The sequence below is a fragment of the Eurosta solidaginis genome, chromosome 5, assembly GCF_040869045.1.
Source record: "Eurosta solidaginis isolate ZX-2024a chromosome 5, ASM4086904v1, whole genome shotgun sequence".
Classification (NCBI taxonomy): Eukaryota; Metazoa; Arthropoda; class Insecta; order Diptera; family Tephritidae; genus Eurosta; species Eurosta solidaginis.
The window spans coordinates 273,827,930-273,851,745 of NC_090323.1; the positions used below are offsets into that span (position 1 = coordinate 273,827,930).

Here is a 23,816-nt window from a genome sequence, read left to right on the forward strand (position 1 = left end):
TTAAATTTGCGTATGTATTATTGTAAAATTTAATTATTTATTTGTTTACTTTCCGCGAACACAAGCATACAGCCATTTTATCTAATTCACTGCTTGCTTGGTGGTACCAGATGCTTTAAATTGTTCCAACGAATGAAAAATTTTTAAGTAGTAAAAATAAAAATAAATGTAAGGCGCGATAACCTCCGAAAAGATTTTAGGCCGAGCTTCTCTTCCAATTTGCGTCGTGCTCCTCTTGATTTTCCCTACAAATTGGCCGGACGGTACCTACATGTTTTATGCCGACTCCGAACGGCATCTGCAAGGCAGATGAGCTTTCACTGAGAGCTTTTCATGGCAGAAATACACTCGGAGCGCTTGCCAAACTGCAGTTTTACAGCTCCGGCTCACGCTCAATTCTCACGGGAATGCTCTGGATCATTGAGAGACTTGAGAAGCAGATGTCGTGAAAAAAATTATCTGGATCACAAATTGAACCAGACTTCTATCAGGATTTATCTGGCTCAAATCGTTGTTGTTGCATTTACATGCAAAATTATTTATCTGGCTCAGGATTTTGCCACCGGATGACAGCTAATGCCGGGCGAAATTGACGTTGTTTATTCAGAGTGGCCATTATTTAGAAATAAAATCGAACCAAACCCTAAAAACTAATTGGTATGCTAAAGCCGTATCATCATCTAGAATAATAAACTACCATTCAAATCACCCATGGATACAAAAAAAGAACACTACCATAAGCTTTATAAAGAAAATCTACAATTTAAGTGAACAGGAGTTCATGACCACAAATTTTAAAAAAATTAAAAATATTTTATATAAGAATGGCTACCCTAATACATTAATAGGCGCATGGATAGCAACAACAATTAGTCAAACCAACTGCGCGCAAAGCATCACTGAACAAAAGAATGCAAAAGAAAAGCAAATATATGCAGGCGTCAATTACATACCAGGATTAACGGACAACAAAACATTGTATAGCATCACACGCAACAACAATATAAATTTTGCGCATAAACCAAATCGAACTTTGAACACAATCTTAACACAAACAAAAGACAAAATCGACAAAGAACAACAACATAAAGCCGGAGTCATTGGTGCCGTATATCGTATCGCTGTAGTCGTATCCCTAACGTAATCAGCTGTTTATCGTTACGACGGTAAAACCAAAAACCAATTGGTTGCCTACGATACGGTTACGACCTTAGCGGCACCAATAATCGATTGCATTGATTCTCATAAGGTTGGTCGAATCAGCTGTTAAAAGGTTACCGATACGGTTACCGATAAAGCACCAATGTCTCCAGCTTAATGTGTAAAATGTAATGGGAGCGCAGGAGAAACTTGCAATAAAATATACATTGGAACGACGAAGCGATCGCTAAGTGTACGAATAAACGAACATAGACTAGACGCCAAAAATAGAAAAACAACAACAGCACTATGCGAACATTTGACCAACAAAAGACACACAGCGGACTTCGAAAACGCGAAAATATTAGACGTTGAGGGGAAAGAACGAACACGAATGACGCTGGAAGCTCTACGAATACAACAAAAAATCAATACTGCAATGAATTTCAAAGAAGACGTCAACAATATAAACTGCGCTTATATGACGGCATTATCAGCCAATGGATGAAGCAGGAAAGATGAATGGTGGCAGTAAATTAAATGTAAAGTTTTTTTTATTTATGTGTTAGATGTTAAAAGTTTCAATGTTATAGATTGAATGTAAGTATTATGTTAACAACAGAGTGATGTAAATTGTGTAATACTAAGTAATGTGTTAATGTTTGTTTTGTTTTATATCATATTTTATTATAATAATATAATATAAAAATATGATATAAAAATATATTTTATTATATATATATGTTTGTCGTCATCGCCCGGCGGCGACGAGAGAAATAAATCTATCGTCGCAAAATGACGTCGCGTAAATTTCGCTCTTGGCGATCATTGTGTTCACCTCCTTCATGTAATTATGGTGATTCTATTTTTGACAAGGCGATGTTCGTCGCGTTTATTTCGCGGCGTCAGGGGATTGTGTTTCAAGTTTAACACGTCAAATTATTCTATTTTGTGGACAATATTCGTCTCTGTTCCTCTTGTTGGAAATTGTTTTTGTAATTTGACTTTCCGATAAAGTTTCGTCAGTTTTTTGAGCTTGGAAGATGAGTACTATATAATGCAATGAAGGCCTCAGTTTAAAAATATATACAATATTGCGATTTCGATGCCAGCGCCGCTATTACCTATGCTTCACTCAAATGCATGGTGGAATCACCAGGTGAAGTAAATAAAAGAAAAGCTTATAAAGACAGAGGATGTACGCTATCTGAAACGGTAGTGATGTGTCTTCAGCGGCCCGAAGAAGGCAAAATTTTTACCCGCTTTGAAAAAATAAGAGTAGAAATATAAATACCTTGCTGCTAAAGCCATTACAGAAACTGTTTTTCACAGGACCAGTGCGAGTTTACATTACTTTTTGGACTGTATACTCATGACGGGTATTCTGACTGGTCACTGCCTTCTGGCGTCACATGCCTTTAAATTGGGATTGGTCAGTGATAGCAGATGTCGGAAGTGCGGGTTAGAGGAGGAAACGATCGAGCACGTTCTATGCTCGTGCCCTGCACTTGCCAGGCTAAGACTACAGCTGTCAGATCTAGAAGCAGCAAGTGGCTTAAGTCCTAGGAAGCTTTTAGTATTTGCCAAGAGGACGGAGTTATTTTATAACATAGGTCCCGGTTTTTGATAGGGTTTTTCAGTTTGGTCATTAAAACAAACTTCTGGTAACACTACGGACTCAATCAGTCTATGTGAGGTCCTCATGGACCGGCCAGTTCAACCTAACCTAACCTTACATTACTTTTGGCATCGAATAAAAATTAAAGAACTTAAGCTGTGATGAGCAGTAAAATTCAATGAATGGGTCTAAAGTAAACTGACCTCAACTTCAACTGCAGTTGAAACTTTCATCGAAAAATCGGGCATAAAAGGGAGAGGTGTTATCCATTCTTAGTTAACTGTAGTAACTTTGCGCGCACTGAAATGGGCTTCGGGTTTGATGAAAAGTGTTATAGTCACACTTGGAAGTGATCGTAATACTTTTAAATGGGTTTCCATCCCTAAACATTGCCATCTGCTCTGTGGATTTGTCGTTGAGAGTCGGAAGTAAAACATATGCCCTTCTAATATATTATACAAACTTGATCAGAAGATCCCTCAAAAACTCTTGACAGTTGAATTCATGATGTATTACTAATGTCACCAAGTTCTTATTTACTAAAATATGTCAGGGGATATACTAGCCCCGCGGCAGTTGGCGTAGAACCAGAAGATGCTGATCCGATCGAGCTGGATTCATATTTTCTAATCTACAATACATAACTGTAATATTCCTCTTATCTTAGTGGTCTGATTTTTAGGGCAAAACAACAACAGTGAGTTTAAATTTTTTGTAACTATATTTAGAAATTCATTTCTTTAGCGAAATTTTTACATAAATAAGGTGAATACGACAGTTTTGGTGTTCTCGTTGTAGGAATGACAAAAACATTCCTCGAAAGTCTTCAGTAGCGCTGCACAGGCGAAAATCCTTAGTTGGATATGACGTGAATACAAATAGTTTCTTTTAACAAAGACCTGTTTCAATTATTTTGGAACAAATTAAACATACATATATGCACGTAATAGTTTAGCACGGCCTTACTTATGGAAGCCAACACCAAAGATATCGAAATGATGAATCTCTGTAATTAAATCAAGTAAAGGCCCATCGATATTCACTACTGGGGTTTATGTGAAAAAAAGTACTAAAACTATCATATTTTACTCCTGAAAAATGCAAAAAAAACAACAGTTTTTCGGGGACAACATTGGTGAAATATTTTCAGATAGCCGAATGACAGAACAAAGAAGAATTTAGAGCGAGACAATTAACGGCGTACTTCCCCAAGTTATTTCATCATGCTCAAATGCATAGAAACATTTTCGAATAAGTAGCAAAGAGGATAAATTATAATTAGAGCCACCAATTTGCTGCGAGTGGCGAGTAACTCGCTGGAAATAAAAAAATTGATGCTGAATGTTTTCTATGAGGGACATTTTTGAAATGTCTCCCATTTATCCATGCGGTGTAGGCACCTTGTGCAACTGTGATTTTTGGAAAGAGAATTAATTAATTAATTGATGTATATTGGAACGACTTTCCGTCATCCCTTGTCAAATTTGGTTTTGAGACAAACCGGTTTCGGCGTTGTGCCATCATCAGTGTCGATTTTCGTTCTGATCTGTTGTTTGTCCTGTATTCATAGTTCATAGGAGCAGGTATTGTCAAAAATCATGCTTGTGCATATTTAGTTTTGTGTATGTGCTGTGTGTTCATTCAGAACCGAGGGTGGTTTTTACTGATCGATTTGTGTGGCTGACTAGGGCAGGTAAAAATCCGTCATTTTAGTCGATTAATCTTCTTTGTGGTTTTGTTGTTTTGGTGCGTTAATTGTTTTGTGTTTATTTGTTGTTATGTGTTTGTCTGTTGTACCTGTGTGATTACTTTGTTTCTTGTAAACAAGTTTTAAAGGCTCGAATATTGGGTCAGAAATTGTGTTTATCTGTTCGTTTATTATTCAACCGTCGAATGTTTTCTGTTTGTAGATTTCCGTGTTTTCGAGTACGTTGAGACGTCGGCCTTTTGCTTGTATGTGAAGAACCCTAACTGTTTTATTGATGTTTGCTGGGGAACATTCATTCTCGACCATGTGATTCGCGAAGTTAGACTCCGATATAATATTTGGATTCCGTATTTTTTTGTTGTAATCTCTAATATGTTCTCTGAACCTCGTTCTTATTTGCCGTTTGTCCTATGGCATCCGCAGGTAAGCTTGTATACGCCGTGGCTGCTAAACGGATCCTCTGAGTTAGTGTTAGTTCTTAGTTTTCGTCCTAGATTGTTCGATGTTTTGAATGCTGTGTTAATGTTGTATTTTTTAAAGAAGTTTGCCAATTTATATGTTACTTTTCAAGTATATGTATGTCATAGTCGTCCAGCTATTATTTTCCTTTTCATTATTTCTTTTTGGTTCTCCATTTGTCCTTCTGAGCTTATCTACTAGTGCTTTTTTATATGCGTTGTTTGCAGCGATATTATATATAACCTCATAAAATAAAAAAAATAAATGTAAGGCGCAATAACCTCCGAAGAGATTTAAGGCCGAGCTTCTCTTCCAATTTGCGTCGTGCTCCTCTTGATTTTCCCTACAAATTGGCCGGACGGGACCTACATGTTTTATGCCGACTCCGAACGGCATCTGCAAGGCAGATGAGTTTTCACTGAGAGCTTTTCATGGCAGAAATACACCCGGAGTGCTTGCCAAACACTGCCGAGGGGCGACCCCGCTTAGAAAAATTGTCTTCTAATTTAAAATCGTTATTTCTAAAATTTTGATGTTGCTTTGCCCGGGGTGCGAACCCAGGGCATACGGTGTGGTAGGCGGAGCACGCTACCATCACACCACGGTATGACCTCAAGTTCTCTCTTATATGCCTCTTATGTAAGAGGTGTTCTTTCAAGTCTATGTACCAAGTGCCTTAATGCTGCATTTTTATGCTGTTGGGGGTGATTTGAAGTATTATGTGTTATTGTGTCGGTGGCCGTTGGCTTTCTATATATGTCATAGTTAAATCTTTTGGCTTCTTTATCAATATTTATCGTGAGGTCTAGATAATTGATTCCTCCGTCTTTTTCGGTTTCCATTGTAAATTTTATATTTCGGTGCTGCTAGTTAAGGTACTCCAGTACAAGCTCTTCGTTATTAGTAGTTAAAATGCATATTATGCCATCCACGTATCTAGCATAAAATGACACGCCTAATTTGGACTTCAGCTCCTGTATGTACTTTTCTTCCAGATTTTGGATGAACACTTCCATAAGAATTGCTGATGTGGGGCTTCCCATTCCAAGACCGTTTGTCTATATATTTTATTGTTGAATTGAAAATAGTTTTGACGTAAAGTGGTTCTTAGCGTATTTGTGATTTGCATACTTTTCACTTTGTCTTTTGTATTATGAACTATTGTTGACCTAACTATGTCCAAAGTCTCCGATAGTGGTATTGATGGGTATAAATCTTTTATGTCAAAAGATACCAATTTGCTGTTCTACGTTAGCTCTACGGTCTCAAGTTTCTCTATTAGCTCTGTTGTGTTAGCTATTGCATATTCGTTCCTTAGCTCCAGAGTATCTTTCAATATCGTTCTTAAATTTGTAACATGGTGCCGATTTAAATATAATTATGGGCCTCATTGGCGTGCCCAGCTTGTGGTTTTTTGGTAGCGCAATGAGTGGAGGAGCCGAAGGGTTCATTTGGACCAATCTATGTGCTATGTTAGAATCTACTATATTTGTTGCATTTTTTATAGCAACTTTGATTTTTTTTCATCTGTGGGATCCTCTCTTATTCTACGACATTTCCTCTATGAGATCTTCGGTTTTGGATATATTTATTTATTTTATTTATTTATTTTCGTCATAGTTTACAAATAAATTTATAAACTATTTTTGGTTAGGGTACCTGGTTACTGAGACCATATGGTTCCCTGCAATTAAACATATTGGTATGTAAGCTAAGTGTATATTGTCTTGTCTTAACTTAAAGGGTATTTATTTTTCTTTGCTGTGTTAAGTAGTGTGGTAGACGTTGTGAGTTTTCAAGGCGTTATTGACAGTGTTTATCGTTTCCGTTTTACTGCAATCTAGTGCAACATCCATGGGGGTTGATACTTTCGTCAACGGACAAATTTGCATCATGTGTTCGGGAGTCAATGCAGTGGAGCATGTCGAACATTGAATCGGGCCATTATCATTGTAATGATGAGATATGCTGAACAGCGTGGTTCCAACTCTCATTCTTGCAATCTTTATACATTCATCCCTGGTAAAGTTTATATTGTAGTTTGGCCGCTTTGTGCCCGGGTTGTGTGTTAGAAGAAATAAAATTGAACTTTTCCATTTTTCTTGTTCTTCAGCATCTTGACAAATGTAAAATTAGTGTTAAGATGGGCTTTATGTTGATAGTTTGGTTTTTGTTGAGTCGATTTGGGCTATGATATGAAAGTCGTCTACGTATGTACAGAAAGTTAGCTCCCTAATCATTGATATGATGTTTGCGGGTTTGTTATAAGCAGTTGAAAATAGTACCACTGATGGGAATTCTGTTTAAAATGTGTTTGTTTTATACATTTGTGGTAACTGTCAAAAATTTTATTGTATAGAGAAACTAGGCGAATTTTAGCTGTGTGTAAAAATTGCTTTTATATCGCGTATGTATTTAATTCTGCCAAGACCTGGAATGGAGCCCTTTTATTTGTTCAGCGTTATACATAACATCGTATAGGTAATGGATTTTTCAATTTTTGCGCCTTTTCTGTTAGTAATGTTGTTCTGTGGGTTTTTCCAAAGAGCTTCCTTTTTAGACTTCAATGTGTCCGGGAAATTAAAGTCGTCCGGTTGTTCCTACCAGTGGGTACAAAAAGTATTGGCAATCTCAAAGTTGTCCAGTTTGGTAAAGTTGTCATGCGTTACGCAGTGTGTTCCGGTGAGGGGCTTAATACCGCAAAATCTTCTAATATTCGAACACGGTTCTCTCGTGGGAGTAGTGGATTTACATAATTTCAGAGGTGAAAGCAGATATTGAATATTTTTTGGCTATTGTAATTTCTCTTTTTAATTTAGAGGTTGCTTTTTTATAATATAATATTTTCGCTTTTTATAACTATTTTTTGCATGTTTGTTGACAGTTTCACATGTAGACATCTCGTTAAAAAAACTTTTCTGAGAGATTATGATAAATCTCCCAATCCGCATGTGCTATAAGGAATTTAGGTTTCGAGGATGTGCGACTGGTAAGAAAAGTCACATAGTGTTGTTACAATTGGGTAGAGGTTGCTTCCTAAGAGGTGATTTTCAACGTTCCATATTGCATCGATAGCTATTTGGGGGGAACAGAAATTGCGGTCTAAATGGGGGGGGGGGGGGGGGGGGGGGGGGGGGGTTCAATGTGTATTGAAATGAGTGGCGAGTCGTCAAGGTATAGTTAGAGTTATATAAGAAATTAGCAATTAATTCTCCACGGAAATTATTGCGTGGGGAACTCCATTTTTGATGCCAACTGGTAAAGTTGGGTAAAGTCGTCGGTAATAATGACATATATATATGATTTCATATTGAATTTTGTTATGAACAGAAGTGCAACCCCTCCGTAGGTATTTGAGGAAATATTATTTATAGGTTGTAAATGTGTTTCCTGCAGAGATATTATATGCGGGTGCGGGTTATGTTTTTCATTAAGGTAAGAACTCCATTATATTGGTTAACATAACCGTTTATGTTGCACTGTATTACCTTCAGGGTCATTTTAACGATGTTTATACTCAGCTGAGCAGAGCACACTGAGTATATTAACTTTGTTCGCATAACGGCAATCCGTAACGGCATAAGCTAATCGAGATAGATATAGACCTCTATATATCAAAATTCATTTAGCCATGTCCGTCCGTCCGTCCGTCTGTCCGTGAACACGAAAACTTGAGTAAATTTTGAGTCATCTTAATGAAATTTGGTACGTAAGTTCCTGGGCACTCATCTAAGATCGCTATTTAAAATGAACGAAATCGGACTATAACCACGCCCACTTTCGATATCGAAAAACCGAAAAAGTGCAATAATTCATTACCAAAGACGAATAAAGCAATGAAACTTGGTAGGTGGGTTGACCTTATGACGCAGAATAGAAAATTAGTAAAATTTTGGACAATGGGCGTCCACCTTTAAAAGAAGATAATTTAAAAGTTTATCAAGCTGTAATTTGGCAGTCGTTGAAGATATCACGATGAAATTTGGCAGGAACGTTACACCTATTACTATATGTGTTCCAAATAAAAATTAACAAAATCTTACAAATCTACTTAAAAAAAAAAATTGTAAAAGTCAAATTTAACAAAAAACTGAATATCTTTACAGTATATAGGTAAATTATGTCAACATTCAACTCCAGTAATGATATGGTGCCGCAAAATAGAAAAATAAAAGAAAATTTCAAAATGAGCGTGGCTCCGCCCTTTTTCATTTAATTTGTCTAGAATACTTTTAATGCCAGAAGTCGAACAAAAATCTATCAATCCTTGTGAAATTCGGTAACTGTTTTCTGTGAAAATGGGCGAAATCGGTTGAAGCCACGCCCAGTTTTTATACACAGTCGACCGACTGTCCTTCCGCTCGGCCTTTAACACGATAACTTGAGCAAAAATCGGTATATCTTTACTAAAATTAGTTCACGTACTTATCTGACCTCACTTTATCTCGGTATTAAAAATGGGTGAAATCCGACTATGACCACGCCCACTTTTTCGATATCGAAAAATGAAAAAAATTACATAATTCTATACCAAATACGAAGAAAGGAATGAAACATGGTGGTTGGATTGGTTTTTTGACGCAAAATATAACTTTAGAAAAAACTTTGTAAAATGGGCGTGACACCTACCATATTAAGTAGACGAAAATGAAAAAGTTCTGCAGGACGAACTCAAAAGCACATATATAAATAAATTAGCTGTACCCGACAGATGAAGTTCTGGATCACCTTGGTCCACATTTTGGTCGATATCTCGAAAACCCCTTCACATATTCAACTAAGGGCCACTCCCCTTTGAAACCCTCAATAATACCTTTAATTTGATACCCATATCGTACAAACACATTCTAGAGTCACCCCTGGTCCACCTTTATGGCGATATCTCGAAAAGGCGCCCACTTATAGAACTAAAGCTCACTCTCTTTTAAAATACTCATTAACACCATTTGATACCCATGTCGTACAAACACATTCCAGGGTTACCCTAGGTTCATTTTCCTACATGGTGATTTTTAGTATTACCTTTTGTATGTATACATGAAAAAGACAATTTTGTCTCCAAAGCTCTCAGCTGAGTATGTAATGTTCGGTTACGCCCGAACTTAGCCTTCCTTACTTGTTAAATAAAAATTTAATAATAATTTAAACTATGATAAATGTGGTTTTAAAGATTAAGGCGTTTGATTGTTGCTATTAGCGCGTTTGGGTTGATTGTTGAGTTGTTTATCCTTTGGAGTTGACATCGCAGGCGTCTCGACGATTTTAAAGGAAGTATTTTGGTTGCGGCTGGTGATTTTTTGGTGCTAGTTGGTTTTGGCTCAGAGCCGTTTTCTGAGTCTAAACCGCTAGATGATCGGAGTATGTTGCTTGCCCTGTCTGTGATGGGTGGCGGTAGATGTGCTGTTATTATTTGTGTGTTGTTAGTGATCGTTTTACTATTTTTTGTGTCTTTTCCATTTTCTAGAATCGGTGGCTGTCTAGTTTGGTTGTTATTGCGAGCTATTGTTCCGTATTAATGTTTTTGTGCTGGTGTCTTTCTTTGTAAATGACAACTACCTTTTAGTGATCGTCTTTTTGTACAGTCTTTATTGCCTTTTCTTTTAAGAAAAATGAGCACTTCCTGTCGTTGACTGAATGGTTTTTAAGTTCTGGGTGATGTGAGATACAGTTAATGCAGGTATCTTCATTATTGCACTCTTCCATCTCTTCTTGGAGGTGGTAAATACTGGCGCATTTGTTGCATTTTTTTATGTTTACATATTTTTGCGGTATGGCTGCAGCTAAGGCAGTTTTTGCATTTTAATGGGAGTGGCCTATGTTTAGCATTGTTGGTAGAATAGTGGTTTCGACTGTTATTATAAGTAGTCCTGTTTCGACGAGATCGGTATTAACTTTCTTCAAAATTTTGTTTTATTTTGGGATTTCAATTCTGTTAGGATGAGTTTTTAATTTATTTATTATTACGGCTGTTTAGGCCTAAAACTTAAATTACTAAGTACAATTCATGATTATAATCACTTATTTCTATTGAATATGCTGTTGGAATGCCATATGATTCCGATCAGCATATTTACTGGCGTGACAAACGGACGAGTCTGGGAGCCACTCATTTAAGGAAGGTTGGAAAGGACGCGTTTCAAATCCTCCAGTGCTCCCAGCTTAAGGCAACAAAACTTGGAACTTATATTTTTCAATTATATTTGTATTTTAAGCTGTCGGAATGTATTGGTCTCCGATCAATACCGCTAAACATGTCTTTGGATGTTGGAAATTGAAAATAACGTGTACCCAATCACCCCTCAACTTTGTTTAGTAAAGACGCTGTCGGAATGCATGAAGATTCCGATCAGCACAGCTCAAAATATAAGTTGAAAAGGACGTGTTTCCAATCCCCCCTGCTCCAACTTTTGTTTGACCTTATTTTCGTTACACAATATTATTGTTATATTAATGCTGTGGGAATGCGAGTGCTTCCGATCAGCAACGGTAAATATAGGCTGAAAATACCGAATTCCAGCGAAATTAGTTGTTGGAACTGTCTGGAGTTACAAGTGGCGACTGATTATCTTTTCCTTAGGGCCGGGTGCATTGTATTTTGCTGCTACCAATATTACCATTCCCTTTTCGCGCTCCAGTATCGGATATATCATGTAAAATAAAAATAAAAGAAAAAAATTATCTTATTGGAAGGGTTTTACAATGCTCCAATAAATTTTTTTAAAAGTATTGAAGTTATTACTACTTTTTATGTGATTAGGAAGTTTATTGAAATATTTCAGGCCCTTATAAAATATATTTTGCTTGTCCACTTCTGTTTTGAAAAGAGGTAATCTAAAATTATTGTTTTCTCTGATTACATATGAATGCGCATCATTTACATATGTATATAAGCTTTTCGCTGAGGTATGTTGGTAATTTACCGTGCTTAATATTAAATACAAATTTCATACTGTGGTAGAATATAAGCTGTTTTATACTCAACCAGTTTAGTGCTTCTCATGTTATTAATGGGAGTATCATACCTCATGTTTAATATAAATCTCACAGCTTTATTTTGCATAACTTGTAGCTTATCTACCTGAGTTTCATTGGTCATAAAGAATATTGTGGGACAATATATGAAATGCGACTCTATGATGGATTTATACACTTTCAGTTTGTATTTTGTACTGATAAATTTTCATGACTCTTCCAAAAACCAATTTTTTTGCCTATTTTGGCAATTATATAATCAATATGATCATTAAATTTTAATTTATTATCAATCTGAACCCCTAAATACTTGAAAGTTTTAACTTCGTTAATGTTTGAGTTCATTATTTTTAGCTCGATATTACAAGATTCCTTATTCATCGCTCTAGATATGGGTTTTATTAACATTAAGTTTAAGCTTATTGTTACAAAGCCACCTGTATAGGGAGTTCAAGTCTTCCTGCATTTTGCTCCTAGCTTACATGATATCAATTTCACTTACTTCGAGCAATGCGTCATCCGCAAACAGCCTTATTTTACCATGTTTTAGCGCCGAAGATATGATATATATATATGTTAAATAGGACCGGTGCCAAAACCGATCCTTGTGGCAATCCAATTCCTGTCAATACTCCATCCGAGACAACCGACTCAATGGCTGTTTTTTGTCTTCGGTTACTTAAAAAGCTCTGAAACCTCTGCTGCTCGTTGCCCCTAATTCCAATTTTTTAATCATTATATTTCTGTCTACAGTTTCAAATGCTCTCTTTAAGTCGATAAAAACCGCAAGTATACTTTTCTTTTGATTTAGTTCTTCTTTCCAACTCGATATTACATAATTTAAAGCCGTTTCACAAGAGTGGCCTTCTCTGAAACCGGATTGTTCTTTAGTTAGTATTTTATTTATTTCCAAGTAACTTATGAGCTGATTTTTTACTACTGTTTCTAGAATTTTTGGCAACGTGTTGATCGGTCTAAGATCTTCTGCCTTTATTGATTTCTTTACCTTCTTTATTGGCACTATTGTTGATATTTTCCATGCGTCGGGCATTATTCCTAAATTTGTTCCTCCGGTTTTATATTTTAACCTTTTAGCTACCAATATGACATCATCAACCGTAACTTCTTGGAATTTCAGACATGTGCTAAGCGTGTATTGCACACTGTCGCCTATCAAAAGTTTCGATTTCTCGATTTATGTCAACAATACTATCAACAAAGAAGGAATTCAATGCTTGAGCTATATCTTCGGGTGTTTCATATGTTATACCATTTACAATCACTGTCTGGATATTGTCTCGCACCTCAGTTAAGTTTACTGCTTGCTTAAGGTGTTTCCACATTAATTTCCTGTCAGAGGAATTTAAGGCGATATTTTTTTCCATATACTTAATCTTTTTAATTTCGATTAGTTTCTTATAATACTTCGCAACCGTATTATATTCCGAAAATTCACCAGAGGATCTGGCTTGTGAGTGCAATTGGATTTTTAATTTGTTAATTTCGGTCAGTTCGTGATCGTACCACTTATTTCTCAGCTTCACTATCCTGTCTTGTTCTGATGTAAATAAACCCATGCAGTGTGATAAGCAGGTATTTATATATTCAACCGAGTCATTGAGATGCATATTTTTTAATACGCTGAAATCATAGTTTCTTAATAAGTAAATGAGGTTATCGGCAGAATAATTCTTCCAACACATTGTGGGTATCATTCTCCGCAGAGGATTTGCATTACACACTTTGAAAGCAAATGAAATGGTTTCGTGATCAGAAGTTCTGTTATTTTCAAGATTAGTACAGGACAGTACATCAGCATTTGCATTCTCGTTTGGGACCTCTCAGCAATCCTTGTATTGAAATTTACCATTTGCCTCATCGCACTACGTGAAAATATCTCATTGAGCTTAAAACTCGTTGCGGTATTAACATTCAGGTTAATGTTAAAATCTCCAATTAACAAGGAGTTTGTACCATTCTCCAGTTCCTCAGACAAATCTCTAAGGGGGTAACAAAAGCTCACCCCTTTAGAAAGGTTTAGTGTTTTGTGTTGTATAATTTCACCGTATGTATTGTTGTAGAGTTTTAAACTTCTGTTTTTTTTTGCACTCATCAATTTCGGTGCCGCGTGCTGCGTCGATCGTTTTTTTACTAGTTTGCTGGGGTTTCTTCGGTGTTTGTTCTTGACATTATCAAGTATATAGGACTGCTGGAAGTTAAACTGAATGCCTTGGTTTTGTCCCATTTTAGCATGTTAGTGTTGCCATTAGTTTTGTCTGCGGTTGACCCATCTTGAGGGTCTTAAGGCTTTAAATGCATTTTAATAAATACTGAATATTTTTATTATCAGATGTGAATTGAGAAAAAAAAGTGGTTTAGATGCATATAATGTATGTATGTATGCGCGAATGTCGATCAAAAAGGATTATGTAAATTATATTGACTGTTGTTGTTGTAAAGTGGTTACACTGTAATTATATTGACTATCCACTATGCTAAAAATTTCAAGGATGTAGTGCAATGTCAAAATAGATATAGGTAAAATATTATTAAAAATGTGAATGAAATAAACTATAGAAATTTTAGGTGAGTATACCAACTTATTTTCCTATATACTCGCTTATATCAAATAATTTCTTATGGCTGAGCACAAGGGGGTTACCAATTTCAATGCCTACGAGTTTTACAAAAACAAAATGAAGCACGTGTGAATATGGAATGGGTATCTCTAATTAAAAGCATATTTCAGAATAGATATTTATTTGAATTAAGTTATTTTTATGTTGTTACGAAGATACACAACTTTCACATCAGTAATCGGATATTACATGTGTAGGTATATAAATGTTTTGAACTATGGTAAGATTGAAATATTTTATTTCATCAACAAATCCCATGCAGCATCTTCTTCTGTACTTTTTCCACTATTATTACTTTTATTTGGCACATTTTTAACATCAAGATTGTTTAGCCCTTCACATAGTTTTTGAGAAGATATTTGAAGCTTTGAATTTTTACCTACATATGCGGTTTTTGTATCCTCCGTAGAACTTTTGGATTGTTGGTAAGCATTTTGATATCCGCTTGCGTCAAAGCCTGCCCAGTTGTTATCATTCATTTCACCCAATTGTTGATGGTATGAATTAGACTGAGGAAAATTTGACTTCGATGTATTATTTTCCCACTCCCAGTCACCGCCCCCTGTAATTTGAGGTATTTATTTCACACAATACCTAGACTATTATGTATGTATATGTTCATATATTTGTGACCATAAGCAAGAAGTTTCGATTTGATATAAGTATGTATAAGCTAACAGTTTGGCGACCCCCGTGGAGTGGCGAACTAAGCCGTAACGAAGTTCCAAGGTTCAAACTACGAGCAAGTAGCATTAAAAATATATTGGAAACTTGTTTCTAAATTGTGTCAGGGGCCTTATTACGTAACTCGATTCGAATGGAAATACGACTCGAAAGCCAAATCACATAAACATGTTTTTTACATCGGAACGAAATTTCTTTCGATTAGAGTTACTACATACTAAAGCCCCAGCTCTGAGACCAATCCACTTTCTGTGAAGTGATAAATCATAAAACAAATTTTCGAAACGTAATAAAGTATTCATTATATCAAAGAACACGAATTGCCCCCATGGGCAGTAGTTTGGCAGTTCTTTCAAGTTCGGTCTTAATATTTTCGGGTGTTATCAAACTAAACTACTATTATAAAAAAAAAAATAAATGTAAGGCGCGATAACCTCCGAAGAGATCTAAGGCCGATCTTCTCTTCCAATTTGCGTCGTGCTCCTCTTGATTTTCCCTACAAATTGGCCGGACGGGACCTACAGTTTTCACTGAGAGTTTTTCATGGCAGAAATACACCCGGAGCGCTTGCCGAGGGGCGACCCCGCTTAGAAAAATTGTCTTCTAATTGAAAAACATTATTTCTAAAATTTTGATGTTGCTTTGCCCGGGTGCGAACCCAGGGCATACGGTGTGGTAGGCGGAGCACGCTACCATCACACCACGGTGGCCGCCAAATTACTATTATATCTAATATAATTATTCGATTTCTATTAACGCCATGTTTTACCGTTCATCGGAGTTTATCAAACCAAATTACTGTTATATCATAATGATTCGATTGACTTTAAGGTGATGTCTATTCCGCAGCTGTACTTTCGAATTCAATATGATTCTCACTTTTATGGTAGCTAAAGCATAATCCAATACATGGGTGTGTTCGAGATGCAGCTGTTGCAGCAGTGTTATTTTTTTATTACAGAGCATCACTTTCTCCGGCAAAGACTGAACAGCTGTGGCAACGTAACTCGTTCGTCGAATAAAATGCTGACAATCTATTTATCATAACTATCGAATCAAACACAAGAAAAAAATTTCACTGCGCTGTTGCAGCACATTATCAACAACTTTCCATCAATTAAATACCACTTTAGCAAAAAATACAAGGCGCGATAACCTCCGAAGAGAGTTTAGGCCGAGATTACCTTCCATTTTGCGTCTTTAATTTTCCCTAGAAATCGGCGGGGCGTGCTTTACGACTCCGAACGGCTCTGCAAGAAATTTAAGTTTTCACTGAGAAGCTTTAATTGGCAGAAATACGCGCGGGAGTGTTTGTCAAAAGCGCCTATTAACAGAGCCCTATCAGAAATTAATTGTTTCTCAAATGTTTTGGATAATGATTTCCCGGACTAAAAATACGCTTTTCAACTTTAACTAAAAAATTACTTAATCTGTAATAATATAAACTCTATTTGGTAATGTGTTCCACAGCTTAATATAAGCTGGTTTCTGTAATTTAGTCATAAGTGTCTGTGCTAAACATTTGTTACTAGACTAAATAAATAAATAAATAAATGAAAATTACTGCCGAGGGGCAACCCAGCTTAGGAAACCTTTTTCTAATGAAGAAACTCGTAACTAAATGTCCAATTTTTCTTTGTCCAGGACTTGACAGGACAGGGGGGGGGGGGGGGGGGGGTTCAATGTGTATTGAAATGAGTGGCGAGTCGTCAAGGTATAGTTAGAGTTATATAAGAAATTAGCAATTAATTCTCCACGGAAATTATTGCGTGGGGAACTCCATTTTTGATGCCAACTGGTAAAGTTGGGTAAAGTCGTCGGTAATAATGACATATATATATGATTTCATATTGAATTTTGTTATGAACAGAAGTGCAACCCCTCCGTAGGTATTTGAGGAAATATTATTTATAGGTTGTAAATGTGTTTCCTGCAGAGATATTAAATGCTGACAATCTATTTATCATAACTATCGAATCAAACACAAGAAAAAAATTTCACTGCGCTGTTGCAGCACATTATCAACAACTTTCCATCAATTAAATACCACTTTAGCAAAAAATACAAGGCGCGATAACCTCCGAAGAGAGTTTAGGCCGAGATTACCTTCCATTTTGCGTCTTTAATTTTCCCTAGAAATCGGCGGGGCGTGCTTTACGACTCCGAACGGCTCTGCAAGAAATTTAAGTTTTCACTGAGAAGCTTTAATTGGCAGAAATACGCGCGGGAGTGTTTGTCAAAAGCGCCTATTAACAGAGCCCTATCAGAAATTAATTGTTTCTCAAATGTTTTGGATAATGATTTCCCGGACTAAAAATACGCTTTTCAACTTTAACTAAAAAATTACTTAATCTGTAATAATATAAACTCTATTTGGTAATGTGTTCCACAGCTTAATATAAGCTGGTTTCTGTAATTTAGTCATAAGTGTCTGTGCTAAACATTTGTTACTAGACTAAATAAATAAATAAATAAATGAAAATTACTGCCGAGGGGCAACCCAGCTTAGGAAACCTTTTTCTAATGAAGAAACTCGTAACTAAATGTCCAATTTTTCTTTGTCCAGGACTTGACAGGACAGGGGGGGGGGGGGGGGGGGGGGGTTCAATGTGTATTGAAATGAGTGGCGAGTCGTCAAGGTATAGTTAGAGTTATATAAGAAATTAGCAATTAATTCTCCACGGAAATTATTGCGTGGGGAACTCCATTTTTGATGCCAACTGGTAAAGTTGGGTAAAGTCGTCGGTAATAATGACATATATATATGATTTCATATTGAATTTTGTTATGAACAGAAGTGCAACCCCTCCGTAGGTATTTGAGGAAATATTATTTATAGGTTGTAAATGTGTTTCCTGCAGAGATATTATATGCGGGTGCGGGTTATGTTTTTCATTAAGGTAAGAACTCCATTATATTGGTTAACATAACCGTTTATGTTGCACTGTATTACCTTCAGGGTCATTTTAACGATGTTTATACTCAGCTGAGCAGAGCACACTGAGTATATTAACTTTGTTCGCATAACGGCAATCCGTAACGGCATAAGCTAATCGAGATAGATATAGACCTCTATATATCAAAATTCATTTAGCCATGTCCGTCCGTCCGTCCGTCTGTCCGTGAACACGAAAACTTGAGTAAATTTTGAGTCATCTTAATGAAATTTGGTACGTAAGTTCCTGGGCACTCATCTAAGATCGCTATTTAAAATGAACGAAATCGGACTATAACCACGCCCACTTTCGATATCGAAAAACCGAAAAAGTGCAATAATTCATTACCAAAGACGAATAAAGCAATGAAACTTGGTAGGTGGGTTGACCTTATGACGCAGAATAGAAAATTAGTAAAATTTTGGACAATGGGCGTCCACCTTTAAAAGAAGATAATTTAAAAGTTTATCAAGCTGTAATTTGGCAGTCGTTGAAGATATCACGATGAAATTTGGCAGGAACGTTACACCTATTACTATATGTGTTCCAAATAAAAATTAACAAAATCTTACAAATCTACTTAAAAAAAAAAATTGTAAAAGTCAAATTTAACAAAAAACTGAATATCTTTACAGTATATAGGTAAATTATGTCAACATTCAACTCCAGTAATGATATGGTGCCGCAAAATAGAAAAATAAAAGAAAATTTCAAAATGAGCGTGGCTCCGCCCTTTTTCATTTAATTTGTCTAGAATACTTTTAATGCCAGAAGTCGAACAAAAATCTATCAATCCTTGTGAAATTCGGTAACTGTTTTCTGTGAAAATGGGCGAAATCGGTTGAAGCCACGCCCAGTTTTTATACACAGTCGACCGACTGTCCTTCCGCTCGGCCTTTAACACGATAACTTGAGCAAAAATCGGTATATCTTTACTAAAATTAGTTCACGTACTTATCTGACCTCACTTTATCTCGGTATTAAAAATGGGTGAAATCCGACTATGACCACGCCCACTTTTTCGATATCGAAAAATGAAAAAAATTACATAATTCTATACCAAATACGAAGAAAGGAATGAAACATGGTGGTTGGATTGGTTTTTTGACGCAAAATATAACTTTAGAAAAAACTTTGTAAAATGGGCGTGACACCTACCATATTAAGTAGACGAAAATGAAAAAGTTCTGCAGGACGAACTCAAAAGCACATATATAAATAAATTAGCTGTACCCGACAGATGAAGTTCTGGATCACCTTGGTCCACATTTTGGTCGATATCTCGAAAACCCCTTCACATATTCAACTAAGGGCCACTCCCCTTTGAAACCCTCAATAATACCTTTAATTTGATACCCATATCGTACAAACACATTCTAGAGTCACCCCTGGTCCACCTTTATGGCGATATCTCGAAAAGGCGCCCACTTATAGAACTAAAGCTCACTCTCTTTTAAAATACTCATTAACACCATTTGATACCCATGTCGTACAAACACATTCCAGGGTTACCCTAGGTTCATTTTCCTACATGGTGATTTTTAGTATTACCTTTTGTATGTATACATGAAAAAGACAATTTTGTCTCCAAAGCTCTCAGCTGAGTATGTAATGTTCGGTTACGCCCGAACTTAGCCTTCCTTACTTGTTAAATAAAAATTTAATAATAATTTAAACTATGATAAATGTGGTTTTAAAGATTAAGGCGTTTGATTGTTGCTATTAGCGCGTTTGGGTTGATTGTTGAGTTGTTTATCCTTTGGAGTTGACATCGCAGGCGTCTCGACGATTTTAAAGGAAGTATTTTGGTTGCGGCTGGTGATTTTTTGGTGCTAGTTGGTTTTGGCTCAGAGCCGTTTTCTGAGTCTAAACCGCTAGATGATCGGAGTATGTTGCTTGCCCTGTCTGTGATGGGTGGCGGTAGATGTGCTGTTATTATTTGTGTGTTGTTAGTGATCGTTTTACTATTTTTTGTGTCTTTTCCATTTTCTAGAATCGGTGGCTGTCTAGTTTGGTTGTTATTGCGAGCTATTGTTCCGTATTAATGTTTTTGTGCTGGTGTCTTTCTTTGTAAATGACAACTACCTTTTAGTGATCGTCTTTTTGTACAGTCTTTATTGCCTTTTCTTTTAAGAAAAATGAGCACTTCCTGTCGTTGACTGAATGGTTTTTAAGTTCTGGGTGATGTGAGATACAGTTAATGCAGGTATCTTCATTATTGCACTCTTCCATCTCTTCTTGGAGGTGGTAAATACTGGCGCATTTGTTGCATTTTTTTATGTTTACATATTTTTGCGGTATGGCTGCAGCTAAGGCAGTTTTTGCATTTTAATGGGAGTGGCCTATGTTTAGCATTGTTGGTAGAATAGTGGTTTCGACTGTTATTATAAGTAGTCCTGTTTCGACGAGATCGGTATTAACTTTCTTCAAAATTTTGTTTTATTTTGGGATTTCAATTCTGTTAGGATGAGTTTTTAATTTATTTATTATTACGGCTGTTTAGGCCTAAAACTTAAATTACTAAGTACAATTCATGATTATAATCACTTATTTCTATTGAATATGCTGTTGGAATGCCATATGATTCCGATCAGCATATTTACTGGCGTGACAAACGGACGAGTCTGGGAGCCACTCATTTAAGGAAGGTTGGAAAGGACGCGTTTCAAATCCTCCAGTGCTCCCAGCTTAAGGCAACAAAACTTGGAACTTATATTTTTCAATTATATTTGTATTTTAAGCTGTCGGAATGTATTGGTCTCCGATCAATACCGCTAAACATGTCTTTGGATGTTGGAAATTGAAAATAACGTGTACCCAATCACCCCTCAACTTTGTTTAGTAAAGACGCTGTCGGAATGCATGAAGATTCCGATCAGCACAGCTCAAAATATAATGGGAAGTTGAAAAGGACGTGTTTCCAATCCCCCCTGCTCCAACTTTTGTTTGACCTTATTTTCGTTACACAATATTATTGTTATATTAATGCTGTGGGAATGCGAGTGCTTCCGATCAGCAACGGTAAATATAGGCTGAAAATACCGAATTCCAGCGAAATTAGTTGTTGGAACTGTCTGGAGTTACAAGTGGCGACTGATTATCTTTTCCTTAGGGCCGGGTGCATTGTATTTTGCTGCTACCAATATTACCATTCCCTTTTCGCGCTCCAGTATCGGATATATCATGTAAAATAAAAATAAAAGAAAAAAATTATCTTATTGGAAGGGTTTTACAATGCTCCAATAAATTTTTTTAAAAGTATTGAAGTTATTACTACTTTTTATGTGATTAGGAAGTTTATTGAAATATTTCAGGCCCTTATAAAATATATTTTGCTTGTCCACTTCTGTTTTGAAAAGAGGTAATCTAAAATTATTGTTTTCTCTGATTACATATGAATGCGCATCATTTACATATGTATATAAGCTTTTCGCTGAGGTATGTTGGTAATTTACCGTGCTTAATATTAAATACAAATTTCATACTGTGGTAGAATATAAGCTGTTTTATACTCAACCAGTTTAGTGCTTCTCATGTTATTAATGGGAGTATCATACCTCATGTTTAATATAAATCTCACAGCTTTATTTTGCATAACTTGTAGCTTATCTACCTGAGTTTCATTGGTCATAAAGAATATTGTGGGACAATATATGAAATACGACTCTATGATGGATTTATACACTTTCAGTTTGTATTTTGTACTGATAAATTTTCATGACTCTTCCAAAAACCAATTTTTTTGCCTATTTTGGCAATTATATAATCAATATGATCATTAAATTTTAATTTATTATCAATCTGAACCCCTAAATACTTGAAAGTTTTAACTTCGTTAATGTTTGAGTTCATTATTTTTAGCTCGATATTACAAGATTCCTTATTCATCGCTCTAGATATGGGTTTTATTAACATTAAGTTTAAGCTTATTGTTACAAAGCCACCTGTATAGGGAGTTCAAGTCTTCCTGCATTTTGCTCCTAGCTTACATGATATCAATTTCACTTACTTCGAGCAATGCGTCATCCGCAAACAGCCTTATTTTACCATGTTTTAGCGCCGAAGATATGATATATATATATGTTAAATAGGACCGGTGCCAAAACCGATCCTTGTGGCAATCCAATTCCTGTCAATACTCCATCCGAGACAACCGACTCAATGGCTGTTTTTTGTCTTCGGTTACTTAAAAAGCTCTGAAACCTCTGCTGCTCGTTGCCCCTAATTCCAATTTTTTAATCATTATATTTCTGTCTACAGTTTCAAATGCTCTCTTTAAGTCGATAAAAACCGCAAGTATACTTTTCTTTTGATTTAGTTCTTCTTTCCAACTCGATATTACATAATTTAAAGCCGTTTCACAAGAGTGGCCTTCTCTGAAACCGGATTGTTCTTTAGTTAGTATTTTATTTATTTCCAAGTAACTTATGAGCTGATTTTTTACTACTGTTTCTAGAATTTTTGGCAACGTGTTGATCGGTCTAAGATCTTCTGCCTTTATTGATTTCTTTACCTTCTTTATTGGCACTATTGTTGATATTTTCCATGCGTCGGGCATTATTCCTAAATTTGTTCCTCCGGTTTTATATTTTAACCTTTTAGCTACCAATATGACATCATCAACCGTAACTTCTTGGAATTTCAGACATGTGCTAAGCGTGTATTGCACACTGTCGCCTATCAAAAGTTTCGATTTCTCGATTTATGTCAACAATACTATCAACAAAGAAGGAATTCAATGCTTGAGCTATATCTTCGGGTGTTTCATATGTTATACCATTTACAATCACTGTCTGGATATTGTCTCGCACCTCAGTTAAGTTTACTGCTTGCTTAAGGTGTTTCCACATTAATTTCCTGTCAGAGGAATTTAAGGCGATATTTTTTTCCATATACTTAATCTTTTTAATTTCGATTAGTTTCTTATAATACTTCGCAACCGTATTATATTCCGAAAATTCACCAGAGGATCTGGCTTGTGAGTGCAATTGGATTTTTAATTTGTTAATTTCGGTCAGTTCGTGATCGTACCACTTATTTCTCAGCTTCACTATCCTGTCTTGTTCTGATGTAAATAAACCCATGCAGTGTGATAAGCAGGTATTTATATATTCAACCGAGTCATTGAGATGCATATTTTTTAATACGCTGAAATCATAGTTTCTTAATAAGTAAATGAGGTTATCGGCAGAATAATTCTTCCAACACATTGTGGGTATCATTCTCCGCAGAGGATTTGCATTACACACTTTGAAAGCAAATGAAATGGTTTCGTGATCAGAAATTCTGTTATTTTCAAGATTAGTACAGGACAGTACATCAGCATTTGCATTCTCGTTTGGGACCTCTCAGCAATCCTTGTATTGAAATTTACCATTTGCCTCATCGCACTACGTGAAAATATCTCATTGAGCTTAAAACTCGTTGCGGTATTAACATTCATGTTAATGTTAAAATCTCCAATTAACAAGGAGTTTGTACCATTCTCCAGTTCCTCAGACAAATCTCTAAGGGGGTAACAAAAGCTCACCCCTTTAGAAAGGTTTAGTGTTTTGTGTTGTATAATTTCACCGTATGTATTGTTGTAGAGTTTTAAACTTCTGTTTTTTTTTGCACTCATCAATTTCGGTGCCGCGTGCTGCGTCGATCGTTTTTTTACT

At 36.0% G+C, this 23,816-nt stretch overlaps 1 long non-coding RNA gene across 1 annotated transcript in view; it reads left to right on the top strand.

The window, feature by feature from the left end:
- The first annotated feature begins 906 nt into the window (after window positions 1-906).
- The window catches only part of LOC137253605 (uncharacterized), a 37,663-nt gene continuing 14,753 nt past the window's right edge, over window positions 907-23,816 (top strand). Inside the window, exon 1 of the long non-coding RNA XR_010953842.1 lies at window positions 907-1,740. This is a non-coding gene — a long non-coding RNA (uncharacterized lncRNA). The remainder of the gene's footprint in view (window positions 1,741-23,816) is intronic.